Source organism: Tamandua tetradactyla, chromosome 9 (assembly GCF_023851605.1).
Source record: "Tamandua tetradactyla isolate mTamTet1 chromosome 9, mTamTet1.pri, whole genome shotgun sequence".
NCBI lineage: Eukaryota > Metazoa > Chordata > Mammalia > Pilosa > Myrmecophagidae > Tamandua > Tamandua tetradactyla.
The window spans coordinates 69,465,151-69,481,497 of NC_135335.1; the positions used below are offsets into that span (position 1 = coordinate 69,465,151).

General features: G+C 32.9%; 1 long non-coding RNA gene across 1 annotated transcript in view; it reads left to right on the top strand.

Moving 5' to 3' along the window:
- The first annotated feature begins 4,240 nt into the window (after positions 1–4,240).
- Positions 4,241–16,347, top strand: part of LOC143646149 (uncharacterized) — a 41,378-nt gene continuing 29,271 nt past the window's right edge. Inside the window, exons 1-2 of the long non-coding RNA XR_013157341.1 lie at positions 4,241–4,372; positions 13,039–13,103. This is a non-coding gene — a long non-coding RNA (uncharacterized LOC143646149). The remainder of the gene's footprint in view (positions 4,373–13,038; positions 13,104–16,347) is intronic.

Consider the following 16,347-nt stretch of genomic DNA (forward strand, 5'->3'; position numbering starts at 1 on the left):
AAAGGTCAAGGCTACTGGATTATGGTTCAACAATTTCCAGTGTTTCCTTGTAGCTATTCTAACACACTAAGAACTAAAAAGGGATATCTGTGTAATGAGTCAGCAGTCATAATAATTTCTTAAATCCTACTTTCTCAGTTATACTACCTACTTCTCATTTGATCATCCTCTCAATCTTCAGGGATATCTAGGCAAAGATCATTTTAACTTCTTGGTGCTGGAAAGGTGTATCAGTGATATAGGGTAGAGGACTGAAACTGCTGATGCTCTTGGAGAGACGGTGTTTCAGTCTCTGAAACCTCTGACTTTCAGAGGTGATAATAAATAAATAGTGGGAGGAGAATGAAGCTTGAACAATTTAGAAATTTGGAGAATACACAAACGTCAAGAGGAACAGCCAAAGCAAAAGCAGAAGTCCATGTTTGAATTAATGGCCTAACAACCAGACTTGGGCAGAGTGAGCCAAGGAGAAATTAGAGGGGCCAGGGAGAAATAATGGCCCATGGTGATTTTGGCCTTATAGTGCATCCTGTGAGCTTAGGCTTTCCCTCATCTTTCTTGTAAGAGAAGCAAGAGGTATGGAGCGAATCTAAAATAGTCATGAGAATTTTTTTTTTTTTAATTTTCTTGAACTCCCTTTTTTCCCCCACATCACTCCCTTCAGTGGTGAATGTAAATGTTGGAAGGAATAATGAACAAAAGGTTGTTCATCAAGACCGTGTGCAAGGCACTCCCTTCACAGTTCTCACCAATCAAAGTCATTTCATAACAGTCCCTCACTTGAAGGATTCACTTACATGTCACTCAGACCATGAAACCAAGAAAATACCCTGCTCTTATTTCACATTTTGAGATGAAGTTCCAACTCCGTCAAGGTGATTTTCCTCTTTACTGCAGTAAGTTTAAGAAGCTGCTTTATCTGTTCCACAGGTTTTGTGATGGGCTTCTAGAATGTCAATAGTCGACAAGGGCAAAGACAATTTGATAAATGAATGAACAAATATCGTATTCATAGATCAAATTAACAAATGACTACATGTGCGATGAATCTGAGAGAATGAATGATTTAAATGTGATATTTACTGACAATTTGCCATCATGAAGTATATAAATCTATACTCTCACCAACAGTATAGGAACATGCCTGTTTTCCAAAACAAGAATACTGTGAATTATTTCAACTGGCATACCTATAAGAAAATGTAGACATTTTTAGTTGTCACAAACACACAAAGTTTTTATATGTGTGTGTTCATTTTACATTTTCTAAACTTATGCTGTCCTTATACCCAATGTCAGTGTAATTTTATAAAATATTTGGGAAAAATAATCATTATGACTCTGTTATGCAGAAAAGAAATATTTTAATAGCAAAGTCTGGAAATTCCTTCTAAATAGAGTTTTCTAAGGATGACTATAGTCACCCTGAACCAATTAAATTGCTAATGCAATGTTCTAGAGAAGTACCTTTGAAAATTAGTTTTTTTACAGTTGATATATCATGATTCCTGTTGAGTGATTTAGATAATTCAATCATGGTAACATCCATTAAGTGGATTATGATATGACTTTTAGGACAATAGATAATGATTTTTGATGTTCATATACAAATGGCTGGCTAAAAATGATTCATTTTGTTCACTTGCACATTCTTCAAGCAAATGCTGAGTTTCAGTAACACACCTTCTCATCTTCAGTGTACCAAATATACCTGTGCTATCACTGTGATTATAGGAGTGAATGGGCCAGAGGCGCTGAGGAATTTGGCAACTCATCTCCCCTCTAAATTATGTTAAGAATCTGAGGGGGAAAAAAGGTATAATAGCCTGTATCTATAGAGTAAACTTATGATTCATTATCAAAGAAATTGCAAGGCTTTCATCTGTTTTGAATATGTGCTGTTCCTTCAGAAGGAATGCTGTAAATGGATTCTAAACACCAGTAGGCAAATATTTTAGCACAGTAAGGAAAAATGGCTGTACAGCAAAAACTGCAATGAAGTGGGAGAGCCTACAGATGTATCGAAATATTGGTTTGGGCAGCATCATAAAAATGGAATTTTGACACGTAATTCCATTGGTATACATACAGCAGTGCCCAAAACATAAACCCAAGTTATCATGGATGTAATTATACAAAATTTACAGATTAATGATGATATTAAAAAGTGAGCAATATTTAATATTTAATCAGTTAGATTTAAGCTTCTAAGAAAAGGTTTATATTTTCCTTAACATACTTGATTTTAAGAACAGATCAAACTTTAAGAGGTCTAATTTAATATCATCAAACTCAACTGGATCTGGGGTGAAAATCTAACTGTAAGGATGCACATAGTCTCAATTCCTTAGGCATTTTAGTAACTCTCACAGTAGCTTGTTAGGTGAACTTGAGCTATTCCTCTGATATCAATGCCTTTATCTTTTATTTAAGGGATTAAATATTATCTCAAAGTCACCATACCTATCAAAAATATAAATTTTAAACATAAATAGTAGTATAATTGTAAAATCTAAATATTCAAAAATATTCAAGAGTATTAATATTACTGGCATATTAATGAAACATCATGATATGCCACAGAATTTTGTTCATTTACTGTTTCTTTATACAGCTAAATAATTGTCTATCTTTATCATTTATCCTCCAGTTTTATGAAGACCCAAAATTGTAAGAAGTATTGTATATATTTATAACTCTTTTCATAATGAATTAGAGTAATTAATACTATTTGTGCCTAATTTTGAATTGATTAATACATAAAGAATTACAAAGCATTGAAGTTGAGCCTCGAGCTAGTCCATCAGTAGGTTGAAATTTCTTTTAAAAATACATCTTTATACACACATAATATGACTTATTTCTAGGAATTGACACAAGAAACTGAGAGATCATAAAGCTAAGTAATTGTTATGTAATATGATATTATTTAGAAAATCATATAAAATTACCAGAGAAAAAAGAAATCACCGCACTTTTCAGCAGAAGGTTTATCATTTAGATAAAGACTTTTTGACCATGTTGTTTAAAAATGTCTTTGTCAGGCAATGCCAAATTTTACGAAATGTAGTTCTAGCTTAGATATTTTCTGGAAGAAGACAGAATGTTTAAAGGATAAAGATGTGATTTCTGTATTTCACAAAATCCTTCTTAGAACTACTCCACTGATGAATAGTTTCATGGTTCAGTGCCTTAATTCTTCCTAAATCAAGAAGATGGATGCTTAGATGAATATGCATGACACAGTCAACCTGCAAATATTTGAGTAAGGAAAATCTAACGCATTGGCAGAGGTCAACATTTATTAGCCTCAAACCAAAACTGCCTCAAGTATTTACTTCTTATCTAACTATTAGTTAATACCTAAAGACAACCCAGTGTAGTTAAGAGTGATAGAAATGGAATCAATGCCCATATTTTTTCAATAAATTAGTTCTAATGGGCATATTCCAGATTAATGAACTCAGGCAAGGAATAATCCGATGGCAGGACTTGATATAAAAGCTTGCCTCTTACAGATATCTCTTTTGAAAGCATAGATGAACCTGTTCAATAAATGCATATGCATTCAGGCATTGGTTGAAAAAATAAATAATGATGTATTTGAATTTTGATGCTAAATATGATAACAAATTTGACCAAAGGGCAAACAAGACAGATGGTATGGCAAAAGATCCTGAATCAATTTTTCTGGGAAATGACCAAATCAGAGCTTCAGAGCAGATTCAACAAATTACCTAAAAAAAAAAAAATGAGGAGATTCAGTTCAGGCTAGTACATTTATAAATGAGAATTGGGCATTTTGATGGGTTGACATTTCACTTTGACAAGTTCAGAACCTTACGTGATCTTAGAAATGCCAGAAAGGAGCTTAATAGGTACCTCAATGAAAGTATTAGCTACACCATTAAACTTAATGAGAATAAATTCTTCTTTTATGAGAAAAAGGTCAATACTTGCCTGAACTTGGGAAAAAAGAAAAAAAAAATCACACACATCGGATGAAAGCCAATTAGAGAACTAGAGCTAATGCAGTGCTACAAAGAGGTAAAGTTTCTTTTTCATCAGCTCTCTCTTCTACTACTTTCATATTAATTCAAATTTGAGTTTAGAGGATGTACAGTTCAATAATATATCTAATCGCAAAGAATAGCCATGAAAACTGAAAAGAATTTCAGTGTTCTAAACATGTCATAATCTAGTTCTTTATTTCATATTCTGTTTAATATTTTTCCCCACCAGTGACACAGGGATATTTCTAAAACTTTTCTCTGATATCAAAGTGAAAACTAAACCCCAGAAATGAGGTTCTTAGATGTTCAAAATAATAATGTTAAGAAAGAGCTAATATTTACTGAGCCTCAACTATATGGTAAATATGAAATATAAAATATGATTATTTCATTCTAAAATTGTAAAATATATGAAGTAGACATGTTAAGTCAATGGATTGGGTCACCAACATAGTAAATAGCCAAAATTGTATTCTATTGTATTTGTCAGAAATTTTCACAAAATAACTTCTTGGTTTAATTGCTTGCTTATCTCTATGATTTTCTGCAAGCAAAGACTTGCCATATGAAACTCACAAGGACATTATAATATTTAAATAATTCATAAATTATATGTGTGTGAAGATTATACAAATCTAACAACATAGTTAAAAATGACTTTATAATAATTAAATGAAATTCTACAGATTGCTTGAATAGTTATCTTGAAGAGGAGCTTTGAAAAAAAGATTCCATCAAGAGAAAATTTTTGCTCACAAGTAGCTTGTAACCTAACCATATAGAAACTAAAGTACATATAGCATAAACCAAAAGACAGTGATATAGTTGTTATAAAGTCATTATATTTAAAGTGAAATTAGACATTAGCAGAAGCAGAGATCAAAGTAATTTTAGGGAAATCCAGAGAGTTGTAAAAAATGATGAATAGTGAAATTGAATTTGAAATTTGGAGACATTGGAAGTCAGGAAAAACGGACAGGAAAAAAAGAATTATAAGCAAAAGCACCAGCACAAATGTAAATCCAGAAAGTGGAGAGAATTTCAGATGGGTCAGAAGATATAGTCAATATAGCTAAAGAGTTATAGAGTAAGCTTAGCATGTTTGAGAACATAATATGAAGGTTTTAAATAAAAAGTCTTGTGATTAAATTTATATTTTAGGGAAGTGCAATTTAGGACAGGTTGAGAAATGCTGCAGAGGCTAGTGTAAGGATCATTCAGTAAAGAGATGATTTATATGTTGTCCAATTAAACATTTTCTATACATAGACATACTTTGTTTTATTGAGCTTCATAGATAGCACTATTTTTTTTTTAACTGATCAACGGTTTATGGCATCCTGGGTGCCGTTTTTCCAAAAGCATTTGCTCACTTTGTGTCTCTATGTCACCTTTTGGCAATTCTCACAATATTTCAATTTTTTTATTATTTTCTGGTGATCACTGTGATCAGTGATCTTTGGTGTTACCACTGTAATTAGGGATGCCAGAAACTGGGCCCATACAATATGGAAAATTTAATCATTAAATGTTACTTGCTCTGGCTGCTCCACTCATGAGCCATTCCCTAATATCACTTCCTCTCCTCAAACTCCCTATTCCCTGAGAAACAAAAATATTGGAATTAGGCCAGCTAGCAACCCTATAATGGCCTCTAAGTGTTCAAGTGAAAGGAAGAGTTGCACACCTCTCACTTTTAAATCAAAAGTTAGAAATGACTAAGCTTAGTGAGGAAGGCATGTCAAAAGCCAAGACATGGTAGCCAAAGAATTGGCCAAGTTGTGAATGCAAGAGAAAAGTTCTTGAAGGAAATTGAAAATACTACTCCAGTGAAAACACAAATGATAAAAAAGCAAAGTAGTCTTATTGCTGATATGAAGAAAGTTTCAGTGATCTGGAGAGAAGATCAGCTCAGCCACAACATTCCCCTAAACCAAATTCAAATCTAGAGCAAGACCCTAATTCTCTTCAATTTTATGCAAAACAAGAGAAATGATGAAGCTACAGAAGAAAAGTGCAAAGATATCAAGAGTTTGCTTCATGAGATTTAAGGAAAGAAGTTACATCTATAACATAAAAGTGCAAGGTGAAATAGCACATGCCAATTAGAAGCTGCAGCAAGTTATCCAGAACATTTCACTAAAATAATTAATAAAGGAGGTTACACTAAACAACAGATTTTCAATGTATATAAAATAGCCCTCTATTTGAACAAGATGCCATCTGGGACTTTCATAGATAGTGAGGAGAAGTCAATACTTGGCTTCAAAACTTCAAAAATACTTGGGTCTGAGTTTAATTCAGTGGTAGAATTCTTGCCTGCCATATGGAAGACCTGCATTTGATTCCTGACCCACACACTTCCCAAAACAAACAAACCAACAAAAACAAAACAAACAAACATTCAACAAATGGTGCTGCAATTTTGGGATATTCACATCGAAAAAGAATGAAATGTGACCATTGTCATACAGCATATAATACAAACAAATAAACAAACAAAACAAAAAAACCCTTCAAATGCCAGGCTGACTCTCTTATTAGGGGCTAGTGCAGCTGGTGACTTTAAGTTGAAGCCAATGCTTACCTAGCATTCTGAAAATCCTAGGGCCCTTAAGCATCACACTTAATGTACTCTGCCTATACTCGATAAACAGAACAAAACCTGGATAACAGCACATCCATTTACAACATGTTTTACTGAAAATTTGAAGCACACTGTTGAAGTCTACTGCTCAGAAAAAAAAAATTCCTTTCAAAATATTACTACCCACTGACAATGCACCTAGTCACACAAGAGCACTGATGGAAATTTACAATTACATTAATGTTGGGTTCATGCCTGCTAACATAATATCCATTCTGAAGTCTTTGTATCAAGACTTAATTTCAACTTTCAAGTCTTTTTATTTAATCTATACATTTCATAATTCTGCCATAGATAGTGATTTCTCTAATGGATCTGGTAAAAAAATTGAAAGCCTTCTAGAAAGTATTCACCATTCCAGATGATTAAGAACATGCATGATTCATTGGAGCAGGTCAAAATAGCAAAATTAATAGCATTTCGGAAGAAATTGGTTTCAAAACTCATGGACAACTTTGGGGGTTCAAGACTTCAGTGGAGGAAGTAACTGTAAATGTGGTGAAAATAGCAAGAAACCAGAATTCCAAATGGAGCCTCAAGATATGATCAAATTCCTACAATTTCATGATTTAGCAATTGAGGGGGTTGCCTATAATGAATGAGCAAAGAAATGGTATCTTGGGATAGAATCTATTCCTCATGAAGATTTTACAGACATTTTTGAAATGACAACAAAGTGTTTAGAATAATACACAAACTTGCATATTGTATTAGTTGATAAAGCAGCATCAGGGTTTGAGATGACTGCTCCAGTTTGGAAAATTCTACTGTGGGTAAAATGCTGTCAAACAGCATCACATGCTACATAGACATCTTTCATGAAAGGGAGAGTCAACCAAAGGTACAAACTGTATTGTTGTTCTATTATAAGAAATTTCCACAGCTACCCCAACATGTGGCAAAGCAGTAAACTTCACTGTTGTCCTATTGTAAGAAATTTCCACAGCTACCCAACCTTTAGCAACCATCACTCTGATCAGTCAGGAGCCATCAGCATTGAGGCAAGACCCTCTACAAGCAAAAAGATTATGATTTGCTGAAGGCCCAGGTATTGGTTAGCCTTTTCAGCAATAATGTATTTTTATTTTATGTGCTGTATGGTGGAGGTCACATTTCATTCTTTTTCCATGTGACTATCCCATTATTGCAGCACCATTTGTTGATATATTATTTTTGGAGAGGGAGGGTGTGGACCAGGAATTGAACCCAGGTCTCCTGCATGGCAAATGAGAATTCTATCATTGAATTACCCTTGCACCCAGCAATCAAATATTTTTAATTAAGGTATGTACACCAATTTTTGAAGACATAATGTGAATGCAGCTTTAATAGACTACAGTTTAGTATAAACATAATTGTTATTAGCATCAGGAAACCAAAAAAAAAAAAAATGCATGACTTGCTTTATTACGATATTGCAGTGGTCTAGAATCAAATACACAGTATCTCTGAGGTATGCCTGTATCAAAGTAAGATCGTATATATCAAGTAAAAGTCAGAAAGCAATTTGCTTTTTGTTCATTTTATGGAATTTTCCAAATTTCCAAATATTCATAATTACAGATATTTCTTAATTTCAAAAATTCATATACAGTTTTACAATAAAATATTTTGTTTAGTTTCTGCAACACCCATCACATGTTTATTTATAACATATTTAAAATTAATATTTTCTTTCATACATACAAATATTTTATGAATAAATAAAGATATAGTGGAGGAGTAGACTTGAGAACTAGTTTAAACTTGAGATCCACATAAACTGGTATACTGTGACAGATATGCCTTGCAAGTACATTTTCTGTACTGAATTTTAAAACATTTCAAAATTTCACATGTAAATACAGAGTTTTAACTTCTACTTAAAAAATAAAAATGACTATCAAAGAATACCAAGCCCATATTTCTAAACTGCAGATGTAACTGGGTCTTTAGAGTGTATTCATTCTCCAAATTGAAAAAATACCCTCCCACCACTCCTTGTGTCTCCTCTATGGCCACTAGCTTCGAATACATTGCCTGCCTGGCCTCTGTGGGCCATTAGATTGTAAACTGTGCTTTAGAAAAAGAGTGAATAGGGCATGGCAACTGACTAGATAAAAAATGAAAAGGAAGAGAAAAAGAGGCAAACATAATAGTATTGTTTTAATTTAGCTTGGCACAAACAAAAATAAAGTCATAAAGTTTAAGAAGCTGGTTGAGTTTCTGGAATCTTTATCAGTCTCATCTGTTGTGTTAGTTATTTAATTATCTTAAGGTGACCCTCAAGATTCCTGCATATTGTAACCATGCCCTTAAGTGAGCTTGTTTGGGAACCACGAATTACCTCTAACCAAACACAACAAAGGTGATGGCATGTATGTAATCACATGTATGGGATTACATGATACACTATGTAACATCACAGCACCCTTCTTGCTAGATTCTTTTAATCTCTTGGCTGACTCAGAGGAAACAAATGTCCATGTTGGAGAACTTCACATGGCAAGGGCTATGGGTAACAGAGAGCAAGAAAGTGAAAACTTTAATTCTAGAACTAAAAAAAACTAAAGGCTTCCAATAACCATGTGGCCAGGGATGCAGAGCCTACACATACATGATTTTATTAGTGGTAAGATGAAATTACTTTGACAATTAAGAAGCTAATTTTTAAGCAATTCTTTGTAATCTATAATGCCATATATAGATGATCATTTTAGCTATTTAGTCATTCCATTTGAACAGTGGACATTTTAACGAAAACAAGGTCACACATTTCACAGTTAAGTGTTTCTAATCATTTGAAATGACTTCTTCAGAGAGTGAAAACATGACTCCCATAATCTTCATGGACCCAGTTTTGGCCTCCATACAAAGACTTTGTCTTGACCAACTGCTGGGTCTAACCCTGTTCCTGGATAGGAAGACTTCAACTCATGAAAATAGCAATTCTCCATAAGTTAATTTATAAGTTTAAAGCAATTTCAATAAAATACCAACAGGTTTTATTTTCTGGAGGTTTACAAGTTGACAAAATAATTTCTCTCGAAAGTTAAGCAAGCAGAAATATCCTGGAAACTTGAAAAGAAAGAGCCATGTGGTGGTCATGGCTAGCAATTGAAGATATTACAACACACATTGCTATGCAGATAATCCAGTGGAACCAAATAGAAAATTAAAAATACATACACAAGCACCCATAGTGCATAATAAAATATTGTCATCTCAAATAAATAAGATAAAAGGATTTTTTAATAAGTGATGTTGGAACAATTAGAGGGTCACATGGATAAGGATAAAAACTGATCTATCCCCACATCACAAACCAGGATAAAACCTAAATAAATCAGACATCTAAATTTTTAAAGGAGAAGAGAGGGATCATGTTTTAGACGTGACCAAAAATCCAGATGTAAAGATTGAACAATTTGATTATATTAAAGGGAGTTTGCCAATAGAAATAGTATAAACAAAGTTAAAAGTTAAATGGAAAGTGAGGAGAAAATACTTTCATTTTATTAACCTTAAATATGAATTATATAGAGAGAGCTTCCAAAAAAATTGGAGAATAAATCAACAGCCCACATAGAGTCAAATATGTAGACAGGTGACAGAAAAGGAAATACAAACTGCCCTTAAATATGAAGAAAACAACAACAACAGCAACCTTTCAATAGTAAAAGTGACTCTAAAGAAAACTCCCCGAAGAGGTCATTTTTACCTAACATACTTGGGGGAAAATTTTGACAATATATTCTGTAGTTCAAAGTCTTGGGGAAATGGGTATATTTATACCCTTGGTGGAAATTAAAAATGGTATCAGTCCTATGAATGGAAAATGGCTAAAATTTCTTATTAAATATAATTAAATATAATAGAATCATATCACCTGCAAATGTGTTGCTTTAAATTTTCTTTTTCAATCTTCATAATTTATTCCACCTTCCTACTCTCCTAAGAATCTCCCATAAATATTGAAGAGTGGTAACTGGACTTTCTTGACTCATTCTTGATTTAAAGAGGCTGCATTTATTATTTCACTATTAAGTGTTCTCTTTAATAGATGGTGTTTGGTTTGGTTTAGTTTTAGGCTCTTTGTTGTTATTTCTTATTTATTTATTTTGCTATTTGTATATTAATCATATAGAGTCATTCTCTTCTCTTATTAGCTAGTTAAGAATTTTTACATAAAGAAGACATTTTGAAATATTTTTTCATCTACTTTTCCTCTAATCTGTTAATTATATCTATTAGATTTCTAATAATAATGAAATTTTTAATTTTTAGAATAAACTCAATTAAATGTTACTAAATCTGCATGTATTTATTAGACTGAGAATGACCTGTGACTTATTTTGCAAGTTGTTAGCTTATAATTCATATTACAATCATGTATTAATTCGACACTCCATATTATAAGTCATCTGGAATTAAACCCATGTTGTAGTCCCTTTACATTTCATGGTAATTTGTAAACAAAATCTACTAAACGCTTGAAAAGAGACCTAGTTTTATAGCTTTAGCTTCTCAGCAGCCTTACCCAGGCTGCTGGGAAGCTAAAGCTCCTCGGACACAAGTAATCTCCTCTTCCATAAAACCCATAGCATATTGAACCTTTCTATCAAGTACTTTATTTTCTTTCTTGAGTTGTGCACAATTCAACGCACCTATTCATGCATTATTTTTCTATAGTTACATGATGCCATAGGCAGCAAAATATATACATATATATATATTTAATGGCATTACAATAAAGCTCAGAAACAAATGCCCCCCTTTAAATGCTAATGGAGGGAAAGAACCTAGAGATTCCATAGTGTCTTTAAATGTGAGGAGTGTGAGGGCTGAAAACATCCTCATGATTCACTCCCAACACACATATGTCCTAAGGTATCATGTGTGATTGTAGTCACAACCAAAGGGTAAACTGAAAATTCTCAATTCTCTCAAAAAATTGTGAGAGAGACAGTTAGATACCTCATTATTTTCACAAAAGAGTTCCAATTTTTATGGAAATGTAATTCAGAAATTACTAGGTAAAGCCTCTCGTAAATCCTTCAAATTTTCCCATGGGGAAATTTCTAGATTGGAGTTTTAACCATTGGTCAAATTTCTAACATTAGATCAATTTCAGAAATGACAAACAATACATCATAAACACAAAACTTCAAGTAACTTCTATATATTAAAATATAGATAAATGCTTTAAGTTTTTTGAATAGGCAGAAATTCCACATTGAACAAATAAAGGCCTCAAATGTACTATAATACATATATGCAAATTATAAAAATAATTCTTCATAATTTTTGGCCTAAAATACATATGATTATCACAGTAACTGTTCATTAGAGCACTCACAAAAACAAGAAAAGCAAAAGGGTTCTTCTTTTCTTTCCTTTAGATATATGAATAGATTTGGGGAGTTAATTTGGATGCTCCATATCTCTTTAAAAACGTGTGAAGCAAATTGGCCTGTTGATTATCTACTAATAAATATTTCTGTAGCCAGAACTCAAATTCAAAAACTTATTTGGATTCCAATTAGAGAATACTTTAAATTTAGCAATTTCAGCCTACTTGTATATATATATATATATATGAGACATTCACGAGGGTTATAATGATAATAAAAATCATGACATTTGTATAGCACTTCACTCTTTAGGATGTACTTTCACAAAATGTTAATTTAAAACTTGTTTCAATGTTGTAAGGTAGATAGAATAGATAGACTGTGTATTACAGAATTTTAAAGTTAATTTTTTTCTCTTTTACTGTTTTTCATTGTATACAGAAAGATTCAAATCTCTCCAATTGAAAAAAATAAAATGAAAAAGAAATCCTTTCCCCAGCACCACCATGTTTTCTAGCTAATTTCCTATATATCCATTTTAGTTTCTTAGGTTGCTCAAGCAAGTGCACTGAAATGGATTAGGTTAAACGGCAGGAATATGCTTACTCATGGTTTTGAGGTTAGGAAAACCTATAAATCAAGGAATCATCAAGGAAATATTTTCTTCCAAAACACTGTGGTGTTCTGTGGTTGGCTGCTGGTGATCCTTGCACCTGGAGGCCTCTCAGAGCTCTCCATTCTCTTCCAGGTTCTGTTGATTTTCAGCTTCCGGCTATGTCCTGTGTCTTTTCTCTTGGTCTGAATTTCATTCCACTTATAAAGAACTTCATCAATAGGACCAAGATCCATCCTGATTTAACTGGTCCACACTTTGAAGTAATAGTATTAAAGGGTCCTACTTACAAGGGTTCACACCCACATGGATGGATTAGGTTTAAGAACATGTTTTCTGGGATACATAGCTCCAAATGCCCACAATACCTCATCCTCTCTATTGCCAAATGCTCTGATCCAGGTGTCTCTCCCCATAACTATTTCTTGACAGACTGGCTGGTGTTAGAAAATCAGAGTTCAAAGAGGTAAAGAGCACGCCCAGAATCACATGTTGTGGTAAGTAGAAGAACCTTTATTACAATGTGTCATCCTAAGAAAAGTATCAGTTTTTTGGATCAGGTTGTTAGTTCATCCCCTTTATTGTTATCTTTCCAATATCAAAACCAGTTATCATAATTAAAAAAAAAATAGACGTCACAAAAGCTTAGCCCCTTTGTTCAATATGTAAAAGTTTGAAGGTAAGGAAGTTTACTTAGATCTTTGTTTTGGTGATAGTTGGAAAGGGTTACTTTAGTGGCTAGTTGTATACCTTATGAGCTAATAACATTACCATAAATCAGATAGTATGTGTATTATGTGGGTTATGTGCTTAATTTTCAACACAAGCTGGTTGCACTGCTTTTTCAGCCCCATCCTATCTTCTTCCATGACTTATTCTGAGCCATCAATGGGGTATCTTGCTCAACAAAACATGGAATTAATAAACAGCAGGAAGGATTATAATGTTAAGTGGAAAGAAAAAAAAGATGTTGCTTATTTAAATTGTGTTTTCAGGTATCTTTTTTCAGTAGAAATGTCTGTCTAACCTAGACACTGAGATTTTTCACTTTGGCCACAGCTGGACATTGTCCTTGTCATATGACATGTATGTTTCCTCCTGAACAATCCTCTTGAAGATAACTATGTGCCAATGCATCAGTAATATTTATAGTAGGAAGTTAAAAATTAAAAAGAAAGAACTAACAAAATAGCAACAAAAGAGGGGAAAGAAGGAGCTATGGAAGACCAGAGATTTGTGTACAAACATATCACATAGCAAAAATATGTGGCCAATAAGTATGTATTGAATGCACTTTAATATAAGTTGAATAATATTAATGAAAGGAAGAGATATTTGTTAGAAAAGTAATGAATTAATATTAGTTGATATTGAATATCGTCTAAGTGGGAGATAGATAGCAAGTGAGAGTAACAAAAAATAAAAAAAAAAGACTGGGGGTAGAGTCATGACTAGTTTGTGAATATTCTGTTGAAAACAAAAATTGAAGTAGCATATTAGACTTATACCAAGCAAGCATGCTCAACACTTCCTTTGGCTGTCAATTCACTAAGTGTTTTGTTTCACAAGGTTCCATTTCTATCCCTCTGTCCCATTAAGAATGCAAAATTTAAATGCCAGTAGACACCCATAATTGCTTGCATCTGGGTCCCTGTATTGATAAGGTTCAACACTCTCATTTGATAATTTCTTGAACTAAATGAGTTAACCTATTATACAGTCAGTCCAACACATCTAGATAATGAGACCAGGAGTGTATTACTAAATATAAAACTGACATTTTTTCCCCTCACAGCTTCCTTAGAAAATGAGCAACAACTAATTGCCTCTTTACCTCCAAAGCTATCAGTTTTCCCAATACAATGAAATTTTGTCTTAGAAACCAACAGTAATCCAGTGTTTTCTTTGATAGTGTTGGCAGGCTTCTCACTTTCTCATGTATAAACATTTATGATTCTATCATCACCAGAGCCAGAAAAAAGATGAAGCTAAGCTGCTTGACTAATTGACTGGTATTAACGTAATTAAAACTTATTAAGATCTGGATTGATAGTCACCGAGTGACTTTGAAGTCTAACATGCTCATTTCAGTTCACTTGTCATTAGGCCTTTAATGTAATGAGCGCAACAGAACTCAAAGTTATTACGTTAAAAATTTGTGACATATGGGATATCATTATTACTATCACCATAAAATTACATATTTAATGGTGAACAAAAATTTTAAGAGGTTCACAATATTCATAATGGTGCCTCAATTATGATTTTGAATTGTGTCAATTTGTAGAACATTAATGGAAAAGCTGTGGAAAAATTCACTGTTGGCAACTTTTCATTAACACATTAATTCATTTTTAAATGATCTTCTACCAGTACAACAGACTTAGAGAGAACATGAAATGTTGAAAAAGTAAGTTTGGCAAAAAATTTTACAATCTTACAAGGAACAAATAAAATGAGGCTATGAAACAAATGGAAAATACAGTGGAGTAATTTACTGCAAACAATATACAAAGTTCTGAGGAACTATAAACCAAATAATAAACATGGCAGAATGGGTTACTAAGAAAAATTATTTTAATAAAGGTAATCTTGGTTCTAGTTTTCAAATTAGGGAGTTGTCATTCATTGGGAAATAAAAAGTGATGAATTATCAGGATTTGTGGGTAGTTTCTGGGCTAAAAGGCAGTGAGGAGACAGTGGAGAAATTAGAAAAAGGTGAGAGACTTTTTATTAAGAAAAGAATATAGGTTGCATTTTTCCTTTACATCTTTCATTTTTAGTGATTTTGCTTATTAGATTCTTGCTAAGTCAGGAACTGATATGTAATGTATAATACATTATATTGATACTTATAACAATTTATATATATTGATGTATTATGTTGTTTTCTTTTCAATTTCCCATCAGACTTTGTAACACAGTAGAGACAGGAAATGGAATTTACAATCTTGTTTATATAAAAAGTGTTGGTGAATTATTTGTTTATTTTCAAAACATGACAACCAGTTTAAATGTGATTAATTATTCTTGTTCTATGGTGTTCATGAGTATAAACAGTCACTAACAGTGCCTAGCCGAAAATCTTACATAGTAAGAATTTAACAAAAATGCATGGATTTGTAAGGCATATTTTTGGAGTCTTTGATTATAAGAAAGGTGAATTAGGTATATTTTCACATAACTAGGAATGAAGTCTAGACAATCCCAATAGTGTTGGTTTTTACTCTTTAATGATTGTTGCATACTAAGAATTAAAACAGAACTAACTAAATGGCATCTAGTTAAAAATAACTTGGAGAGAAGAAGCAAGCTTTGATTTCTGCTAAAGGTGCCAGAATGCAAATACCAGAAATAGATTGGCTTTAACAATTTAACTTAATTTATTAAGTTACAAATTTACAGTTCTTAGGCCACGAATATGTCAAAATAAGGCATCAACAAGAGGATACCTTCACACAAGAAAGGCCAATCACATCCAGGGTTTCTTTGTCAGCTGAGAAGGCAGGTGGGTGACATCTCCTGGTACTTGGTATTGTTTTCAGTTTCTGATTCCAGTGGCTTTCTATGTGGGCTCTCCAAGCATCTGGGTGCCTGTTCTCTATATCAGCTCTTTTAATAACTCCAGTAAACTTATGCAGACCCTCCTTGAATGGGCAAGGTCATACCTCCACAGACATAATCTAATCAGAGGGTCCCATCCCATACTAGATCTGCCCCCAAAAGATTGGATTAGTATTA